The 20,133-nt window shown below is 36.7% G+C and overlaps 1 long non-coding RNA gene across 1 annotated transcript in view; it reads left to right on the forward strand.

The window, feature by feature from the left end:
- Window positions 1-20,133, forward strand: part of LOC148126300 (uncharacterized) — a 73,723-nt gene that overhangs the window by 37,075 nt on the left and 16,515 nt on the right. Inside the window, exon 2 of the long non-coding RNA XR_015743077.1 lies at window positions 5,674-5,736. This is a non-coding gene — a long non-coding RNA (uncharacterized LOC148126300). The remainder of the gene's footprint in view (window positions 1-5,673; window positions 5,737-20,133) is intronic.

Genomic DNA, 20,133 nt, shown 5'->3' on the forward strand with positions numbered 1-20,133 from the left:
AACACGGACCTGCTCATGGCAACTCACAGTCCAGTCATAAGCATATATGTATATTTTAAGCAAAGAAAAAAAAACTATACCAGTTTTTCTTGTAAGAGGAATTGTGTCATACATGCTATGTCTCCTCCTTAGTTTCAGATAAGATATTTATCTTCTTAAAAACATGAAGTCTAGGTCAGAATCTTCTATACTTTCTGAAGCTATGTTTATATTCCTGTTTAATAAATATGCACTAAATCCTTTAAGTCCATGATAGCAAACCTTTTTGTTGTGGTGTGCCGAAAGCACATGCATGCCGGCACCCACAATGCAATGCACCCCCCCTGCAAAACCCCACCCCCTTACCTGCACTGTGTATGTGCACACCTCCCACATGATTTGAGGCCCATTTGAGGCCTTTTTCGCCCTCCTGGAGGCTTGAGGGAAACCTCTGCAGTCACAGGAGGCCAAAAAATGGGTCTTCTGGAAATACCAGAAGTGTCCATTTTCATCCTTTGGAGGGCCTTTGGAGCCCGGGGGAGGCTGTTGTTGCCCTCCTGGGGGGTCGAGGGAAGCCTGTGAAGCCTTTGGAGGCCAAAAAACTGGCCCTGTTTTGGCACTTCCAGTATTTCTGGAAGGCCCGTTTTTTGGCCTCCTGAGGCTGCAGAGGCTTCCCTTGAGCTTCCGGGAGGGTGAAAAAGGCCTCAAATAGGCCAAAAATCAGCTGGGAGGTGCACGCATGCACAGATAAGTTTGGCTGAGGCTCGCATGCCCACACAAGTGGCTCTGCGTGCCACCTGTGGCAATGTACCATAGGTTCACCATCACGGCATTAAGTGCTATTCCAAAGAAGGGGTTAAAGCAAAAACAGAATATAATTCTATTTTGCAAAAGATATTAAGAGATTCCCTTACACACAAGGATCATCAAACTGTTTAGACCCTATAATGAGATCTTCTACCATAGTGACAACTTCTTCCTCTAAATGGTCAAACCATTAGATGAATCATTAAATCTTATGACATTTCAGAATTTGGACTTGATCCAAAGATCATATCCAATGTAATCTTGCCCTTGTGAAAAGCTGGATGGAAATCCTCATCCCTCGTCACTATCTGTCCATTGCTTCCTTCAAGAGAAGATGCAGTTCCAATGCCCCATATGTGCCATTGCATGAAATTAAGTATGCAGTGCTTCATTCACTTCATGCATTACCACATTAAGAAAGATGCAAAACATATAAATAGACCAGAGAATTATAAGTCTTCCCTGACTAGAGAGTACATGGAGTGACTTCCATTTTGCTTGTCCTTCCTCCTAAAAGAGAAGGATAGCCCTCATTTCTTCTTGAAGATAAAAGTAGGAGGGTTGGTTGAAATGAAAAGATAAGCAGCGAGTTGGGAAGAAGGAGGTCTGCTTAAAATCCTGGAAGGTTGGCTGGGCCAGCTGTCAGTCTAATTTTGATAGATAGGACAAATAGATAGATTTGATAGATATGACAGATTTCTCATTCCCTGCAGTACTATGAATGTTTGTGTGGTGCTACTAGTCTAGTCAGGAATTCAACCCAAGGAAATTAGAATTGCATGAAAATCACATCTGAGCCATTTTGTATTCTTAATGACATTGGATCTCACCTCTATTCATTGGAGAGGGAGAGGAGAAATTGGTCCCAACCACTTTATTCTTAACACGTAGTATATTCTCTTGTATATTCTGTGTATGTACATACACTTACACACTCGGGGGGGGGGCTTACACCCATATATACAGCGTGTATATGTGTGTGTAAGTGTGTGTGAATACATATACACACACATTATTAATTTGAAGCAAATGAACAGCATGGGAATATTGTAGCAGAATACGTACAATACGCAGATTTTTCCTGCCCTTGTCAACATAATTAGATCTACAATTCATTCCTCACTAGCAATATTTTTCTTAGATTCTTAGTTTGGTTTGAGTATAAAGGTACTCAAGATTTTCTTTGAGTATTGGAGATGAGGAATTTTACCTAACACAATCTCAATTTCTCTGAAAATATTGAACAGTTTTTTTGTGTAATAAAACTAAGCTGCAGACACTTTGTCTGAAAAGTGTTATTTGAGAAAATTGGGCTGAGCTCTAATTATTTCCCTGCAGCCACTCCTTAGTTCAGAGCTTTCCAAACTTGGCAACTTTAAGATTTTAAGACTTTAAGTTATGCTGGCTGGAGAATTCTGGGAGTTGAAGTCCACAAGTCTTAAAGTTGCCAAGTTTGGGGACCCCTGCCTTAGTTCATCAAGTTCCTAGCTAGCTATATTTCTTGCTATGTGTCATTCTTTTTTTCTTTTTTTTTGTAAGTTTTATTTGAGTTTTCACAAAAAGAAAAGAAATACAAGTAAAACATCTTTTTTGAAAGCAGCATAATCCTGGGTTACATCTCTTAGTACAGACACAAATTCAGGTTCATGCTCATTTTTATATTTCATTCCATATTCCATTCCATTACATTTTCTACATAGCTTCTCCCCTCTTTTAACTTTCTTAATTTAATTTTATTTGTTTCATCTCAGTTCAAATCATTGTACTTATATTCTTTGTCTGTCCTGTTTCAACTGTCTAGTATCTTTTTTCATTAAACAAAATTTCTCCTGTAATCACTGATTGGAGTATGATGCCTTTATATCTTTCCCCTAAAATTATAACACTTAATATAATACATAACTTCCATTCGGATTCTGTTTGGTACATTCTAAAACTACACACTGTATTCTTGAAGAAAGAAAAAAATATAAATATATAATATAATTAAAACAACAATCCATTCCAATTCAATTCTATCATTAATATTAATATTCATTTAAATCTTAACATTTTACACATTACTTTTTAAAAAATACTTAAATAATAAATACTTCTATGGGAACAATTATAAACTTTCCATAGTTAATTCCCCCCCCTTCACTTGTATTTTATAAAACATTGACTAATTAAAATGTTCCCGTTCCTTCCTAATTCAATTTTCTCATTTATTTTATTTCATTTATTTTATTCACAAACATTTCACCAAACCACACCAACTACTTTATCCCTCTTTTTAATCATATGTTGTTTCCAATTTTCTAAAATTATTTCTATTACAAATATAACAATACAATCTTATGTACCTTCACAGAATCCCTTTTTCAGTTAGATTTTCACCCATTATCTCTAAATAGGTCCTGTTTCTTTACATCTTGCTCCAACCCTTTGTAACTTCTCTTCCTTTCCTTCTTCCCTCTCTTCTTCTCTCTCCCCCTTTTAACCCCCTGTCTCTCCACCTACATTTCCCTCTTCTGTATTCCCCCTTTCTGTTGCTTTCCAACATTATATCCACTTTTCAAATTATTTTTCCCTTCTCTGGCTGTTTTTTTAAGTCTTAAATTCTCTATTCTCTTTCCCCCCCTTTCCCCTTTCTTCCCCACATAGAGTTACTTGATTTCTTGCTATGTGTCATTATTATTAGCTGTGGACAACAGTCATTCACCTTGATTGTTAGTAAGATGCTACCAAAAGACAACTTCCTGATATAACTTATCTTGACGTTTAAGTTACACTCAGCTATTTTTATGCCTATGATGTTAAAATGGAGTGTTGTCATTTTGAGTATTAAAATGGTTTTCATTGTAATGTACTAGAGCAAAAGTGTAAACAAGTGGTACTGTATGAGAAAAAAAAATATCCATGTTTATAGAAGCACCATGACCACTCTCTTCCACAATGGATATTTGCCAATTCACAAAGCAAAGGGGAGATAATCTTCTGGGTGCAGGTGCAGTTTTGTAGTTTTGCCAGCAAAAATATCACATGATTTCTAAAGGTAGATTGACGTTGTTTTAATCCTGTTGTAACATGTCATTTCTTTTCAAAAGATAGTCACTTTGGAGATATTATTGTTGCTTAAATTCAAAAGTGAATCTGAGTAAGGAGAAGACAGATGATCAAACAGCATTATAAGTATACTTGTAACTACTATAAGAATAATTATGACCTTAATTTTATTATCTAGTATGTCAGTCCCACTAGGTAGACCACACCAGGAAACTAATTATGACTAAAACAAAGGAAAAACCTTCATTCTCTCTTGAAATATTTACAAAATGGTTGTCGGATCAGGAAACCAACACTGCAGGAGGGACAAAACTACTTTTATTAAGAATGGCTACTATAACAGAAACTTGCAGGTCTGATTGTGCTAAACCTCCTCCCCCTTACTCTAATCCAGTGAATCAGGGGAGGGGCTGCCTGAGCTGCTTTTGAATGTTATCTCATTATTCTGGACTTTAAAAATGTTTGGTTCCTTTTGCTCAAGTAACATTTCTTACACATTTCCATCAAGGCTATATTCCTTATTCTGTACAAGTGCGAGGGGGCAGGAGAAGGAAACATAAGCCATCATCCCAAACAGCACCCATCAATTCCCGAATTGAAGCAAAAAAAAAGTTAAATATTTTGTGTTCCCCCACCACCACCACTTAGGCCTACATAAAGGCACAAAATGCTAAAACAGTTATTAACCTATTTCTGTATCTGTAAGTTTGGACGGTTAATGAAAAGTCAACTCAGTGTGGATATGGTAGAAAAAATAATGCTGTATTGAAACTTTACCCAATTTCTCTTTTAACCACGGTTGTCCAATGTGGTGGGAAAAAATTGCTTCCTGCAAGAAAAAGAAAATATCATTTTGGCAAATACATAAAAATGTCCTAAATATGACTCATGCTCTAAGTCAGATGGAATCAACTGCTGAGATGGGTTACATAGTCAGCTCATTGAACTATTTCACACACATCTTCTGACAGACTTCTAGGCAAAAGTTTATACAAGTCCTGCTACTGTTATTAATAAAACAATCATTCTGAGAGGTTGCCAGATTCCAGCAGAATTCCTGGTCTTCAAAAATATTTTTTGCTAAAACAGTAAAACTTCTACATAAAACAATGATGTATAAAAACCATAAACTTCCCAGCCTCCATTAATTGTCAATCTGTGGCCAAAAAAAGAAAACAGGTCTAGCCTGTGGCATTAAAAGCCTTTGTACATTCTATTATAGAAGGACAGAGCTATAGATTTGAATTCTTAAAATGAACTGTTGGCTAAAATACCTTAACTAATCATTTGGTCCTCCTTCCCATTATCACCATTATTTGAAATATGTAACTTTTCAAGTAGTCCTCATCTTATAACAGTTTGTTTAGTGACCATTCAATGTTACAATGGCACAGAAAAAAGTGACTGATGACCATTTTTCATACTTACAACCATTGCACTACTCCTTGGTCACCTGATCAAAATTCAGATGCTTTGCAACTGCTTCATATTTATGCAGCATCCTGGAGTCATGGGATCAGCTTTTGCAATCTTCTGAGTCAGTGGAGAAGCCAGATTCACTTAACAATCATGTTATTAACATAACAACTGCAGTGATTCACTTAATAACTGTGGCAAGAAAGGTCCTAAAATGGGGCAAAACTCATTTAACAAATGTTTCACTTAGCAACATAAATTTAGGGCTTAATTGTGGTCTTAAGTCAAGGACTACTTGTATTTCTTAAAAGGCAAGCAAAATATATTTTCTAAGCAACAATCTAGGAGCCACAAAACAAGGATGATTAAAATGAAGTGATTTATACTGATCTGTACATCATCTCTGATTAATATCTTTCACAGGATGGACCATGTAAACATAATTGGCCCTGAAATTTTCCTGCTAGCAAAATCTCAGGAATTTCTGTGGGTAACGAATACAATTGTTCTGAAGGCTGAATTTCCTCCTGATTCTTCCATCTAATTCTGTCCCAAGCTTTTACCAGTGGTAGAACTAAAAGGGAATTCCTTTACAATGCTTAGGAGAAGTCTAAAGGTCTGCAGAATGTGAAACCACTCGGATGGGAAGTCAGTAGACACTAAACATAATAAATATAATTCTTTCTCTCATCACTGCCAGAAACAAAATCCACATCCTTGTAGGAGAAGCTGTGAATGTTTAAATTTTACTTTTCAAAAAACAACAACAAGAGTAAAACTGCCAAGGGTCAGCTAAAATTGCTCCACAGGCTGCCTGTGTGATAAAGGGTGCCAGCTGGCTCTCCTTAATCTCCTTGAAGTTTGGAGCCCCCCAAATTCCATCTAGTGACTTGGAGTCAATCTAGCCAGCACTGCATTACTTTTTCTCCTTGAAGGCATTCTTCACATGTTGTTCCTGAAAACCTGCTGTGGCTCTTATTGTACAGTCTCTAATCTGTCTCTCCTTGTAACCTCCTCTGTATGTCATAGTGTTTTGTGTATATAATTACATAGTTCTAAAGTAAGACAAATTGAAATGTCTATTATGGAAACATCCAGTTGTAACTCTCCTAAACAATAAGCTATGTGTAGGAAGCTGTACAGAAAGAACACGCTTAATAACCTAGAGGCTGGGTGCAGTTTCATGGTGCTTCAAAGCAGTTCCTATTTTAAATCTTAGTACCGCTTGAAGCTAACAACTGACTTTATTACTGTTCCAAATAAAAACAAAACAGTGAAAAGAGGCTCTGTTTTTAATAGGCTTTTCTGAAAGACTGCCAGCATTTATAGAATGAATATATTATAGAAATTGTGCCATCTGTTGTATGACAAGTACATATTGGCAGAAGACATTTCTGCAAGGGGAAAAAATGCAAGGGTTAATAGGGAAGTTACCCCAGTTGGAGCTTGTCTGACATTGAGATCCAAATTTCAACCCAGCCTAAATCAACCCAGCAACTTATGAGCTGGCTATCATTGGATGACCATGACAGCAGTTGTCCACAGTTAATAATCACAGACTGCCCAGTGGATTCCCCCTTTGAAGTCTCCAATCGATAGTGTTTCTATCCACCATGTCTGCGACCTCTTCACTCACTATCCTCAGTCTCTGGCTTCTCTTTAAGAAGAAAAGAAGGAAGTCATTGGGACTTGCCTTCTCTGCAACATGTTTGGCTTTGTGCTCAAATGCCAAGAAGGCAGCAAATGCTGATAATTAAGGATGAGGGGATAGTAAGGAAAAGGATTCTCCTTCCATGCTTATAGGGCAGCAGCTCATATAATCAACTACAGCCTCTCAGCAAGTGGTTCATGGCATACTGTATAAATTAGTCCTTAGGGTTCCCACTTCTCTAGTTAAAGTCACCCAATAATGATGAATGTCTTAAGTGCCCTGTAAATAAAGTCTAGTGTCTCTAGAGTCTGAGTGATGAAGTAGCAGTGGCATTGTTGAGCAGGTTACTGTTGGGTGACCTGATGTACATGCCTGTTGCTGTTAGTTCCAACAGCTGCTGCTACAGTGCCTCAAATAGCCCTGAATACATAGTTACTGGCTGGCAAGGCTATGTCAACTGAACCTAAGTTATGCTAACATTTGAAGAAACATAATGTGTCACCTGTCATTGCAGAGGTCTCTCGGTGTTGCTCAAGGTCTTGGTGCTTAATAAAAAGGATTCTTCATCCAGATATCATACTCTGAGGTCTGATTTTAATGTTCCACGCATATATATAGTCATTCACGCTATCAACAGTGATGGGGAAAGACAGCCTCTCTTCACAATTGTTTGGCAAGGAAAATGGGCAAATGATAACGCACATGCTAATTTGACACCGTGTGCCTTCTTTAGGGACAAAAAGTTTTTAAATGATGTTGTCACTGAAATATAGTGGCTGGCTTCAAAATGAAGGTTGATTTGGGACACTGAGGTGATTAGATGTTAACTTAGATTTTATTTACATTATTTGTCTATGTTCTCATTGTTCACATAGCAACAGACACCTGGGTATTGTACCTGAAACCTGGCCTGGCTATTTCTTTTTTTTTTTTTCTTAAATATTTAAAACTTTTCTTTGTGTGGCCCCATGAAAGTATGACTTGAAGCATACTATCTTAGTGCTGTTTCTTGGCTTTCTGTTTTCCAACACTTCTTATCTGACCTTTTTTTTATGCAAATAATATGTTGTATCACGAAGCAATGACCTTCCACCAAATATTATAGATGAACTTTCTTGAACATCTTCAACCAAAGTTTCTGTTCTTTTTCCCCTCATATTTAGGATAACAAAAGAGGTAGAATGTTATTGTTTAGAAGATGTGCTTTATAGCACTGCACCCACAGACATTTATGGGGTTGGGTAGTGTTCCTCAAGCCTACTGGATTCTTTGTTAGATTGTTACTCTTTGCCCTGATGGACCCAAGAAGCTTTCTCGCCACATTCTCCCATACTTTTGTTGCCTACAATCCAGACACCAGACTGAGGTATTTAAAATTTGGTTATTGGATTAACAAATAATCAAATATTTGAGATTTGGCCATGTGCATCCAAGTATGAGGTAGAATCATCTATGGGGGCTCACTGATTCCCAGAGTCTATCCACGTAGATTTATTATGTGTTATATTCAGACTATGCTTTTGGAATGTTTAGCTTCAGGATAGAGTGCCACAAGAGATAGTTACATATATTTGCCAGCAGCTCATTTTCCCAGCAAGTGTCATAAATTAAAAGACCATTGGATTGATAGATAACTGTAGTTTAGAGCAATGTTTCCTGCCTGCTGAATGTACAGCTGCTACTAGACTAAATGCAGAGGTCACCCTGGTTTCTTCCCCGTGGCTTTTCCAGGTGTTGCAGCCTCTGTAGCATCTGGAAAAAGACAGCACTTTTCCTCAAGTCACCAATAGTTCTATAGGAGCAGAAAATTCCTGTTATATCTTATTCCCCCGTAACAAAAAAAAATGCAAAGAAAAAAAAATCATAGCCTCAAAGATCCTCTAGAGTAAAATTAAAAAAGAAACCAAAATATTGGTGCTATAAAAGATATTTCTCAACCAGGCGATATCTAGAATGCAACACGTTGCTCTTAGTTTTAATGGATCTTTGTTTATTGTTGCCACATACAGCTAAAAATGTGTTTGGTTTGATGTAAAGGGGCTCAAAAATGCATAGGCAGGTCTGAATTTAGGCTGTAGTTGCATAACCATTGACCCAGGACACCAAAACTTAGGAATTGCCAACACTTTAGCTCCTTCTATATCCTTCTGTATAAAAATGGAAATCTTTGCCTCAACGGGAATGGCACTATGAGTCAATATGACCTACGCCAATGTACCTTTTAGTCTACCCTATGCCTAGGTGGTAGATGTTATTTCACCAGCCAGAGACCAATATCAGAATATTAAAAGAAGGTCACTCCCAAAGAAAACTCTTCCAAATCTAGCTGATGAAAATAGATTGCTTGAGCAAATGGCTGTTGGTCAGCTTCTGTTAAAATTGCATGAAACTAATTTGCTCTGACCATTTCAATAGATCTCATACCTTTTTGGGGAGTGGTTGTGGGGGAGACAGAAATTGCCTGGGTTGATCCATGGCATTACTTGCTCCAAGTAAGAGATAGGAGAATTGCAAGCCTTTTTTCTTTTTCTTGAACCCCTGAATGGTTTTCCGTCAATAGTTCTATGCTCTCTAATTTATATTGGGAACTTATCAGTAGTGTTAATCAGTGATGTCATCAAAGTGAACTATCAGATCCAGTTATCAAACTTAACCAAATATGACATATCAAATCCCATCAATAAAGGCTCTAACTTTAAGATAACCCTCCACTTGATTGCACTGAACTTTGGTAACCTTAGGCCATGACTGTATTGAAAAACTATATTTTTAACCAAACCCTATTTTGACTCCTTTGGAAAGAAAGAAAGCCCTAATAACAAGGTTTTATTTTTTTTTTTGAGATTTTAAAATCAGTACCTTAAATGCAGAGCATAAAGGTTTTTTTTACATCACAGCCTGGAACAAGAAATGTATACAAACAGTACCTTACAGGAAGCATAAAGGAATCCTTTAAAAAGTTTTCCAAAATATATACATAAGATCACACTTTATAATCTCACAATGAAAATTTGGTCCAAATTATAGTTGTAACTTGAAGATTATCTTTATCTTTCACAATTATCAAATTTGTACTTAGAAGACCCCAACAGTGAAAAGACAAACAAGAAGGCAATGCTGAAGATTTAGGTCTCATATTGAACATTGTTAATTGTGACAAAATCAACTTCCAGAGTCTAAAACTCTCCTGCTTACTGCTTGTTTGAGAAGAAGGGTGAGAAAGAAATAATGGTGGTGTTAGAAACAGTGGGCAGTAGAAACATAGATATTTTGAAACTCTCTAAAAGTGTCATACAACAAAAAGGCACAACATAGTCAGCCTATGTTAAAGTTATTAAACATGATGTGAACAATTGTGGAGTTTGTACATCCTTTCTCTTGCATTATAAATGGGCTGTCCAATTCTGGAAAATCATTTTTTTATCAAATATATGTTGGAACATTGTGAGGCACAATCTGATCTCTAATGTCTATAATGTCTCAACATGTCAAATAGCTTGAGAATTGTTGGCAACATTCATGTTTTGAAGATGATGAGTTGTTTTTAACAAATAGCAACTTAGAGAAGTAGGTGATCATTCATCAGTAGAAAAGACGTTTAGATACAACATTTTCCAAGATGCTATTTACAACTGCCAAAGTCTTTTTGGATAGATTTAGCAAACATTGCCCCAGAAGAACACAAGCTAAGAAAAAGCCCCCTCTTATCCAATTGGCTTATTTGCATTATAAAAAGGAACAGTAAAAAGCAGTAGTTCAATCACTGAATATTGGTTTGATCAAGATGTTAGAGAGGGTGCCCAGAAATAGCAACAGCAACAGAACTTAGACTTATATACTGCTCCACTTTTATGGCACTCTCTGAGTGGATCACAATGTTAGTGTATTGCCCCTAACAATCTGGGTCCTCATTTTACTGACCTTGGAAAGATGGAAGGCTGAGTCAATGCTGAGCCTGTCAGGATCGAACTCCTGGCAGTGGGCAGAGTCCACCTGCAATATTACATTCTAACCACTGTGCCATCAGAAATGGAGGGCTTTTTAAAAAAATTAGTAAAAGTTGGGCTAAAATAGTAGAAGGCTATATTATATTATACTAATAAAGTTCTGGTAAAGGCAACGAGAAGACATTAAAAGAAAATTTTCCTATGAAACCACCACAATTCTGAACTTTATAGAGAAATAAATGAACAACTTGAGTGATAGTTTCTACTACTGGTTATGGCTTGGAAAATATGGTGATAAGTGGTATTATAGCACTGAAGGAACATTGACAAAAGCCCCCATATTAGTAGATATTTCTAGCTGTAAAATATCTCCAGAGTTTAATTTTCAGTTGAGCCTCTTTAGGACAACAGCCTCAGTTTCACTATGAGTGACAAAGTGATAAATATGGTAACATTCTAAAAATGTCTTCAGAGGGTTATTTAATAATTCCTTACATGCATCTGTTTGCAATTTGTAAAGTGTTTTGTCTGGAAGATATTCTGAAAGGTGGCAGCTACATCTCTCCCCAATTTGTCAGATCAAGGAATGGCCCTGGCATATTCAGATGGTACATCTATCACAGATGATTGGTTTCTAGCAGTTTTGTTTAAAATCTTTGAAACATCTATGAAACCAGATGGCCATTGCTGATCTAGACCAAACGCTATCATAATTCTATGGAAATTGATCTTTGTGCATTTATGAAAGGTGCAAGCCTCTTAACCCTAAAAGAAAATGCTTTCGCTGTTTCCTGGAGTGTTTTTTATTATGTTTTCTACTACCTTAATGTAAGGAATGCATATCTTCATAACTCGTTACATGATCAGGTATGTGTTAAATATTATTTTTACTTCAACATATTGAAGGGCTGTGGGGAAATGTTCACAAGTTAGGTTAAAAATGTATTGGTGGTTCTGGGTAGAAACCAGGATATTTTGAGTTCTAGTTCCTCTTTAGGTCAAAACCAGCTGAATAATCTTGGACCAGTCACTTTCCCCTCAGCCCTAGGAAGGAGGGAATGAAAAAGCACTTCTCCAAAATCTTGTCAAAAAAGGAACTTGTTCAGGCAGTCCTTGAGAATCAGACACAATTGAATGGGGGGAAAGAGTTGGTAATACAGATTAATATAGAGTTCAGAGAGACTTTAATGTGCAGATTAAAAAAAAAAGCTCAACAAATATAAGACTATATTAGAACTTTATTTCAAAAGCAGTCAAAATAGGATTGGCTTCAAATTCCAACCCTTCTAACCCTCTCCCTAACCCTAATTTGACATAATTGCAAAATGGCAAGACATTTTTTGTAGCTTGGTAGAATGTTGACTACAAAGGAGAAAAACAATAGAGAAATTTTAAAACAAGGAAATGCTAACAGAAAGATAATGAGTAGTGTGTGGTCCACCATGAAGAATGGATGAAATGAAGACAGGTGTGTGTGTGTGTGTGTGTGTGTGTGTGTGTGTAATTAATTTTATTTTTTTATTTCAGTTTATTAGTCATAGATCAGAAATCACACAGCTGTGCATAAGAATATGGTTCTGTTCACTTCATTATATGAAAATGAGAGTTTGACATATTGGGAAAACATAAAAGCAAGCTAAGTACAGTGGGAATGAGGTATTTAAAATATATATGTGGTAAAACAAAGAGAGGGCTTCAAAAATGAATGGCTGCTGAAGTTGTTTAGGCAGAATTAATAAGAATCAAATCACAAAATACTTTTCATCTATCAATTTTTGATACTATTTAATCTTCTAGATTTATAATACACTAAAATACAATAACATTTTATACAGGAAGTAATAACGATACAAAACAGTTCAGCACAGGAAAACATAAAATAGTTGCTAATAATAACTACAGTATGTAAAATTCAGGTAAAAATTGTAACCAATCTGTAAAGGTCTTGAACAAGACTGTGGTGTTTAAAGGTTAGCACACTCCTAGAGGGAGGATGTTTTGGGATAAAACTGCCAAAACTGAGAAGCAATGCTTTCTGACCATCCCGCATCTTGCTAAAGTGGGTCATGTGAGTAGCATCTTTGGATAGTTCAAATCTAGTGGAAGTTGAAGGTCCTGCAAATATTTAAGTACCAAGCCATAGAGCGATGATGGCGAACCTATGGCACACTTTCTCTGGGAATGCGAGCTGTCTCCCTGGCTCATCTCCACTGTGCATACCCACATGCCTCCTGCCAGCCAGCTGATCTTTGGGTCTCTGCCACGCATGCATGGGGGGCATTACACATGCAGGAAGGCATTGCACATGCACGGGGATGCACATACATGCGAGGGGCTGGGTGCATGCATGGGGATGCGCCGTGGATGCCCATGCATTGCATTTTGGTGATGCGTGCGCTTTGGGCACTCAGTGCCGAAAAGGTTAGCTATCACTGCCATAGGGGCTATCTAAGTCAAAATTAACCATTTGAACTTAACCTAAAACCCATGATCATAGTGATGATGATACAAGTCAATAAACTAACCACTGAATTTAGGAGAAACTGCAGCTACTTAATGCCTTTAAAGATCATCCCATTTAGACTGCATTACAATAGTCTAATTTTGTAATGATAAGGATATAAATAGATGCTATAAACACATTTCTTATTTGTTTCTACTTTAAAACCAGGTGTTAATTTATCTGAGCTTCATGCAGAGGCATCAAGACCACTTCCTCTAGTGGGGGGTAGGTAGGATATATGTCCAAGGAAGGAAAGAACAACCAAGACATCATTAAATAGGGTTGATGAAATATTTCAAAAAACAGTTGAGAAAAGTCAAAAGGTAATATATAAAGCAATGTGTGGATGTGGAAAAAGCAAGGTTAGTTTGCAAGGTACAAAGGTGTAGAGATGTATAAAGGATGACACTGATTCCAGTAAGATCTAGCTATATTTCATCCATTCACTTCATTTCATTTCTAAATCTCAGCTGACACCAGAATCTGAGTAAAGGAACCAGTTTCTAATACAAATTCCAGGAAGAAAGCAGGATTTTGGTGGTTCTTTCTCCTTGTCCTAATACAGAAAACTGAAACTTTCCCAAACATGTAATATATTTTTACTCATACAATTTTTCAATGATACTGTACTTCTCTCACAATGCAAAATAGTCTTGTGAATGTTAAGTCTTGTGAATTAACAAACTGGAATTTCCTGGGATGTATTTCTCAGGTGCAATGACTGCTACCAAACCATGACTATCTCCATCTAATTGGGGCAGCTTCAAGAAATGAAATATGTCCAACGCTAGCATAAAGCAAGCCTAGCCAATTTCTGTAATATCAAAGGCTATTCTTCTTATAAGCCAGAGTGGTATAAGCTGGAAGAATAAGGCATACTCCAATCTTCTCAAAATGTGGTTATTATGGTATTAAAATGAAAGTCATTTAGGAAGAATTACTTTGCCATTAATGATACTCTATGAGTACTCATGGACCATGGCAGAGTAAGATCCCCAAAGAGATATAGGACATGATGGTCTCTGAATCTTTGCAAATATGAAAATGGTTGGTCTTTTGCTTCCAAATAGCACTCTGAGTTATCAACTTGCCATAGTCTTGATTAAAATTAGGTAAAGGTTATTGAGAGCAGCTTCCTGTTCAATTAATCACTCTTGTTTACAAAACTTATTGCAGAAGATCATAGTTGTTTTGTATCCTCCACTACCATTTAATGTTATTTTACTTACAAAATTTAGAAAGTGCTCATCTCAATCACAAAGTGACTCTTTACATATATGGTGATATTTAAATAGTGAATACATTTTAAATTTATTTTAATGTTTACATTTAAATACATTAAGTATGTTTAATTTCTTACCTTTTCATTGTGAAGAGGATAAAAAATGCTGTATATAGAACTATCCCCAGCAGAGGGAGTGGCTCTTCTGCTACAGGGTATTAGATGTAACTTTAAAGATTAGCAAAGGGAAATTCCTAGATTTGTTTTACAGTTAAGAACAACAATTAAAGTATCTTCCCTTGACAAATATTCCAACAAATCATTTTTGCCTTTGCCAGGATCAGCACCTGAAAGGGGTGCATATGTGAAGGGTAGCTTCAAGGAATAGTAATTAACGTTAGCCACAAACGGACTGAAACAAAAAAAAATTGTAAGAAGATAAATGTTTATCAAAAGTAGGCATCTTTTCATGCAAAAAACATTTTCTCTTGCTTTATGAAAAGCATGCTTTTTGTCTGCATTTAAAAAACAATATTTTCCCATTCATGGATGTTTCAGACAATCACTTCAGAGCTCAATGAAAGAATGACTGTTAATCATGGATCTATAAGTCTATACAAAGCTAAGTATGATGGGCAACTGGAAGCTGGTGTGGCTTGACCTTGCCTCCAAAATCCTCTTGCTTAGGTCTCTGCACAACCAATAAACAGGGATGGCATGCCAGGATTGCATTTCAGCCACTTAGTTCATGACCCTTTAAAGCCCTTTTTAATTTTTAGATGGCTATAGCATCCAGGGCTCCTTCTTATGCAACAAGACTTGACATATCATTAAGCAGAGTGAGATAATAAACATTGAGTGCCATCAGTAGATGACTAAGTGGAGCAGCTGTCTTGCTGAATTATTTGTTGTTTCATCTTATTGCAATACTCAAAGAACTTTTTTGATTGTGGTGAAGATTGAATATAAATCTTACTAATTCATTTCCAGTAGTTTATTCATTCTGTTGTAGTGGCTCACAGCACCCTCATCTGTATAAATTCTTGTAGCCATTTTTGTTTTATTTAATAATTCAGTGCTGCAAGACTGTACACATTTTTGTAACTGGCTTAGTTATGAATACAGGAGAAGATTGTGTTTGTATACACTTTTAAGCTTCCTATAATAAAGCTGAATGTGAATGTGAGAAATACATGGCTGAACTGATCAACAGGCTATTTGTTTTATTACGTCTAAATCCACTTAACATCTGAATCCACAATTTTAAAATATCCAGCAAGAACATAGACAACATTCCATTAGCAATTATGATATATTTGATTCATGCACAGCAACGACTGAAAAAAATCAGTGCATGGAAAACCAGTCCATATCTTTTAAACTGGAGTACACATAGCAATTACTGAAGAATTAGGAATTACTACTGACACTTCTGCAAGTAGACCTGCAGGATTTAAAGAACATGTGTTGTTTGCATTCATATGTGTTCATTAGTTATAGTCTATTACTGCAATTTTAATTAATGTTTATCTTATTTTCTTTGTGTAATCCAATTACTTTTGTTTTCTTAACCATCATTAGAAATCTCTGTGTCTTCAGCAACCTGCCAATCAGTTCGCCTTCCACTCTGTCCAATTGAATTTGTTATCATTATGGGTTTTTCCCCCTCCTACTTCACTTCCTTACATTGTGGGGGCTTCAGTGAAAGAGGAGCTGGAACAGAAGTCCTTCAAAAGCAGGAGTCTTTAAACGTAGATGGAACATCTGAGCAATTAGGTTCAATATTTTGGTCCCAGAAAGATGCTCCAGTGACTTTCTAAATTTGTATCATATTAGTGATTAGAACATCTGGCATGTTTCTTTACCAATAAAATTAATAACACCATTAAAAGAAAATATTTAGGGATTGAGAAAAAGTAATCCGTTGGAAACAATTCAAACATTGTTGTATTTTAAGAATACCGTTTGTAAGTATTTTACATAGCTAAATTAATAGGGCTGAGTACATCTTGAATGAGGTGCTTCATTTGGTTAGAAATCTGAGCAAAACTTGTAGTGGCAATATGAAGCGACACTTTACTTCTAATTAGTGGAATGGATGCCTTGCTTAGCTCAGAAAAAGGGCCTTTTACACAGCAGCTTGTTTGTCAGTGGTGATGGAGGCAGATCAACCACACCAAGAATCTCTGTCAAGATGGAATAACTTGTCTTTGCAAGACACGGGCTTCAACAGGGCATCCTGATCATGATATCATGGATTTGTGTGGTAATTCTTGACAGTTAAATTAAAAATAATGAGCCAAGACTGGATTAAACTTTACAAACAGTATGGGTACACATCCAACAGCAAATAATATCACATATCTCTTTCCTCGTTTGCAACTTCTAATTCTATTTCTCTATTTCTCTCTGATGTTCCTAGATGGATTGAAGTTGTCATTTCAGAATTTTCTAAAAGATAGTTGGCTGAGGAGTGTGATTTAATCCAGCAATATTTCATGTTGATCTTATTACAGACAACCTTGGAATGATGACAGACTGTATTCTTCCCTATCTATATCTGGGTTATGAACATTGTTTTGACTTGTGGTATTGCCTATGCATGTCTTTTGTTAATTACTACAGATTAAAATTATCTTCCAGTGTTGCTGTTTCTTTGAAGAAAAGTTAGATAATCCCACGTCAAGACTGTTTCAGTTTAATTTATTGTATTTCAGGGTTTTTTTTGAATGTATAACTAGCAGCTTTAAAAGATGCTTATGGTTAAAATTTTATATTGTCAGAAATCTAGGGAACTAGAAGACTATCCATTCTTAAAATATTGGTTTTCTTGGTGGTGTCATACAATTCACATTTTTCATTTGACTATTTACCTGCTGTTCAACTTAATTATTTTTTTTTCCAAAGCAAAGCAAAATTTATGAGGGGACTACATTTACAATTTTATTTTGTGTATTATTGGGTTGATATGGTATACAAATGTGGCTGGTAGAAAATCAGTCAATCAATCAATGAAGTTTTAAATACGTTGTATATTATTTATTTTTATTTTTGTATTTTTATCAACTTCTTACAAACTTCCCTGGAGATCTTAATAATACAAGCAATGAATGAATAATAAAATGATGAAAACAGGTCTCTGTATTCTAAAGTATAGATCTGCCTCAATCATGCAGGCAACAAAGGAAGAAAAGTCACTCTTGAAAGCAGGAGGGGGCTATGGGATCAAGATGGCTGATCTTCCTTCTGTGTCTCTTATTTCCCTTCCCATCTGTTTGTAGACATGTTTACTTTGGTTTCACTTGAACATGATATATCTTTGATGTAATTGGTATAAGCTTACATGAGTTTATTTTAATTGCCTTTTTTTTTAACCTGGGGCCCAATTGGATGGATATTTGGCAGGTGGGTGGGAAGGGAGGCAGAATATTTTGCCTCCCAGAAGCTTTCCATTTCCATCACACACACACACACAGACCCCGCACACACACACACACACACACACCCCACACCCTTATTTTTAAAGACTGTAGCTATTATGCCTCTGAAATTCATCAGTCAACCCTGGCATTCCAAGAAACCAGAAAGGAAATCAGGAAGACTGTATGGAGTCTGGAGACTAGAGGGTCCCCACTCCTGGTTTAAGCAGCTCGGGGGTGGGTGGGTGAATGACCTTGTCAAAAGAAAGTACAGGTTGCTGGCTCCCCCTGGCCCTGAAAGGTTTCCATTACCTATTTTTCTAATGGAATCTGGGCCTTTTGTGGAACGTATGTGTGTTTGTTTGTTTGCAGTCCCACTGTCCCCTAGGTAGTACATTTCAGAAGTTTTCAGTTTGTAGAATGGCTTATGCATTCATAATGCCTTTTTTAATGGTCTTCTATGCCTTCCCAATAGCACCACTGGGGATGGGCAGGGAGGTTTCTGAGAAATGAGTGGCCCAGCTGTTTGCAAAGCAGACTACCAGAGTCATGTCAAGCAAAGCCACCAGAGAAATTATTTTCCACTGACTGACCTTTGCATAATTGTATATTCTTTATAAATAAACCACAGGAACAAGGAGGGCCTTTTTCTACCTCCTTACTGAAGGAGGGGGAAAAAGTTTCTTTTAAGCAAAACAGCATTATTGATCAAAGGCAAAGGTAGAACTACATGTAAAGAAGGAACAGCTGGTAGTCACCTTTCTGTCACTTGCAAACACACTTCATGCACAAACCCACACTTATTAAAAACAGGTCAGATCGGATTCCAGGTTCACCCTGCAAAATTAATGACAGCCTTGCAATAAAGTAACAGCATGAATTTGAGCCTTGTAATACAACGTGATTACTAGCATTTTTATTAGCCAGTCTTGAGCAGCAGGCAAGGCCGGCTGATTTTTGACACACAAACAAGGATGTTACCAGGTGCTCAGCTCTAAAATGTCACATCAAAGTCGCAGGCCTGCTGGCTTGGCTTACACCTGAGCCAATTAGCCAAGGAGTTCAGAAGGGTCTTGAAAATGACTTGCAATCTTTATTTTGTGCAGTATAGAATCGCTTGATCCTCGGTAAGAGGATACGAGGGGAACAATAGTTGCTAAAATATGGCAAAGGGGGAATAGCAGGAATGTTAGGCAAACTATCACAAAACAAACAGCAACAGTCAAAAGCAAGAATATGCAACACCTGGCCTCTCTCTCAATGTGTTTGTCAGTCTTTTGTTGGCAACAAAGGGACTAATTGAAATGAAACAGTCTTGAGTCTGTTTGTTGGCACATCAAATATGCTGTAAGATATGTTGATTCTTGCTCCTCTTGAATTATTGAATATCATGCCTTCCAGACAGAAGACAAGGGAAAACCCCCTCCAAGAATCTCAGTACAGAAGATGTGTGCTCTTTTGAGGAATCCTGGAGTTCCCTTTTATATGACTGATTCATCAGATTGAGAATATAACTGCCATGCATAATTAATATATCAAACTCCATGTCAGAATTTGAATTATCAATAAGACAAGAGAATGTTATGCTAACTGGAGTGAGAAGACAAATTCTCACAATATAGTTAAATAGGGTTCTTTGTGTACACATGTGTGGGTCCATAATTCTCAACTGCAAGAATTAAGTGGTATGATCCTCTTTGACTATATTTACAAAAAAAAAATCTGGGTGCCAATAAAGCAATATTCCACATACAAAGAAATCAAAATCTTCCCCCACCTAGGGAAGTGAAATCCCTTTGCTTTGGTTAATTGCATTAAACACATTTCCCAAATATGCTCATGAAAAGCAAATTATGAGTAAATATTAGGATGGAACCTCATCAAAAGAATTCTTATGAGCAAATATTTCCAATGGCCAATTCTAATTCAGTGTTGTTGTTTTGTTCGAGAGCAGCTTTGACTTTCGTGAATTTAATGAAAGTTCAGCTTCAAATATTCCAAATGAACCACTGCCCTCTGTCCCATAGTGATCTCATACTATCACCTTCATTGAGAGGTGATCTACAAGTTATCTCATTTAAATTGCATTCACAGGTATCAGAACCATATAACTCTTTCTTATTGCTGTTGGCCAGGTGACT

Source organism: Pseudonaja textilis, chromosome 3, assembly GCF_049901715.1.
Source record: "Pseudonaja textilis isolate UNSWEBS1 chromosome 3, rPseTex1.2, whole genome shotgun sequence".
NCBI lineage: Eukaryota > Metazoa > Chordata > Lepidosauria > Squamata > Elapidae > Pseudonaja > Pseudonaja textilis.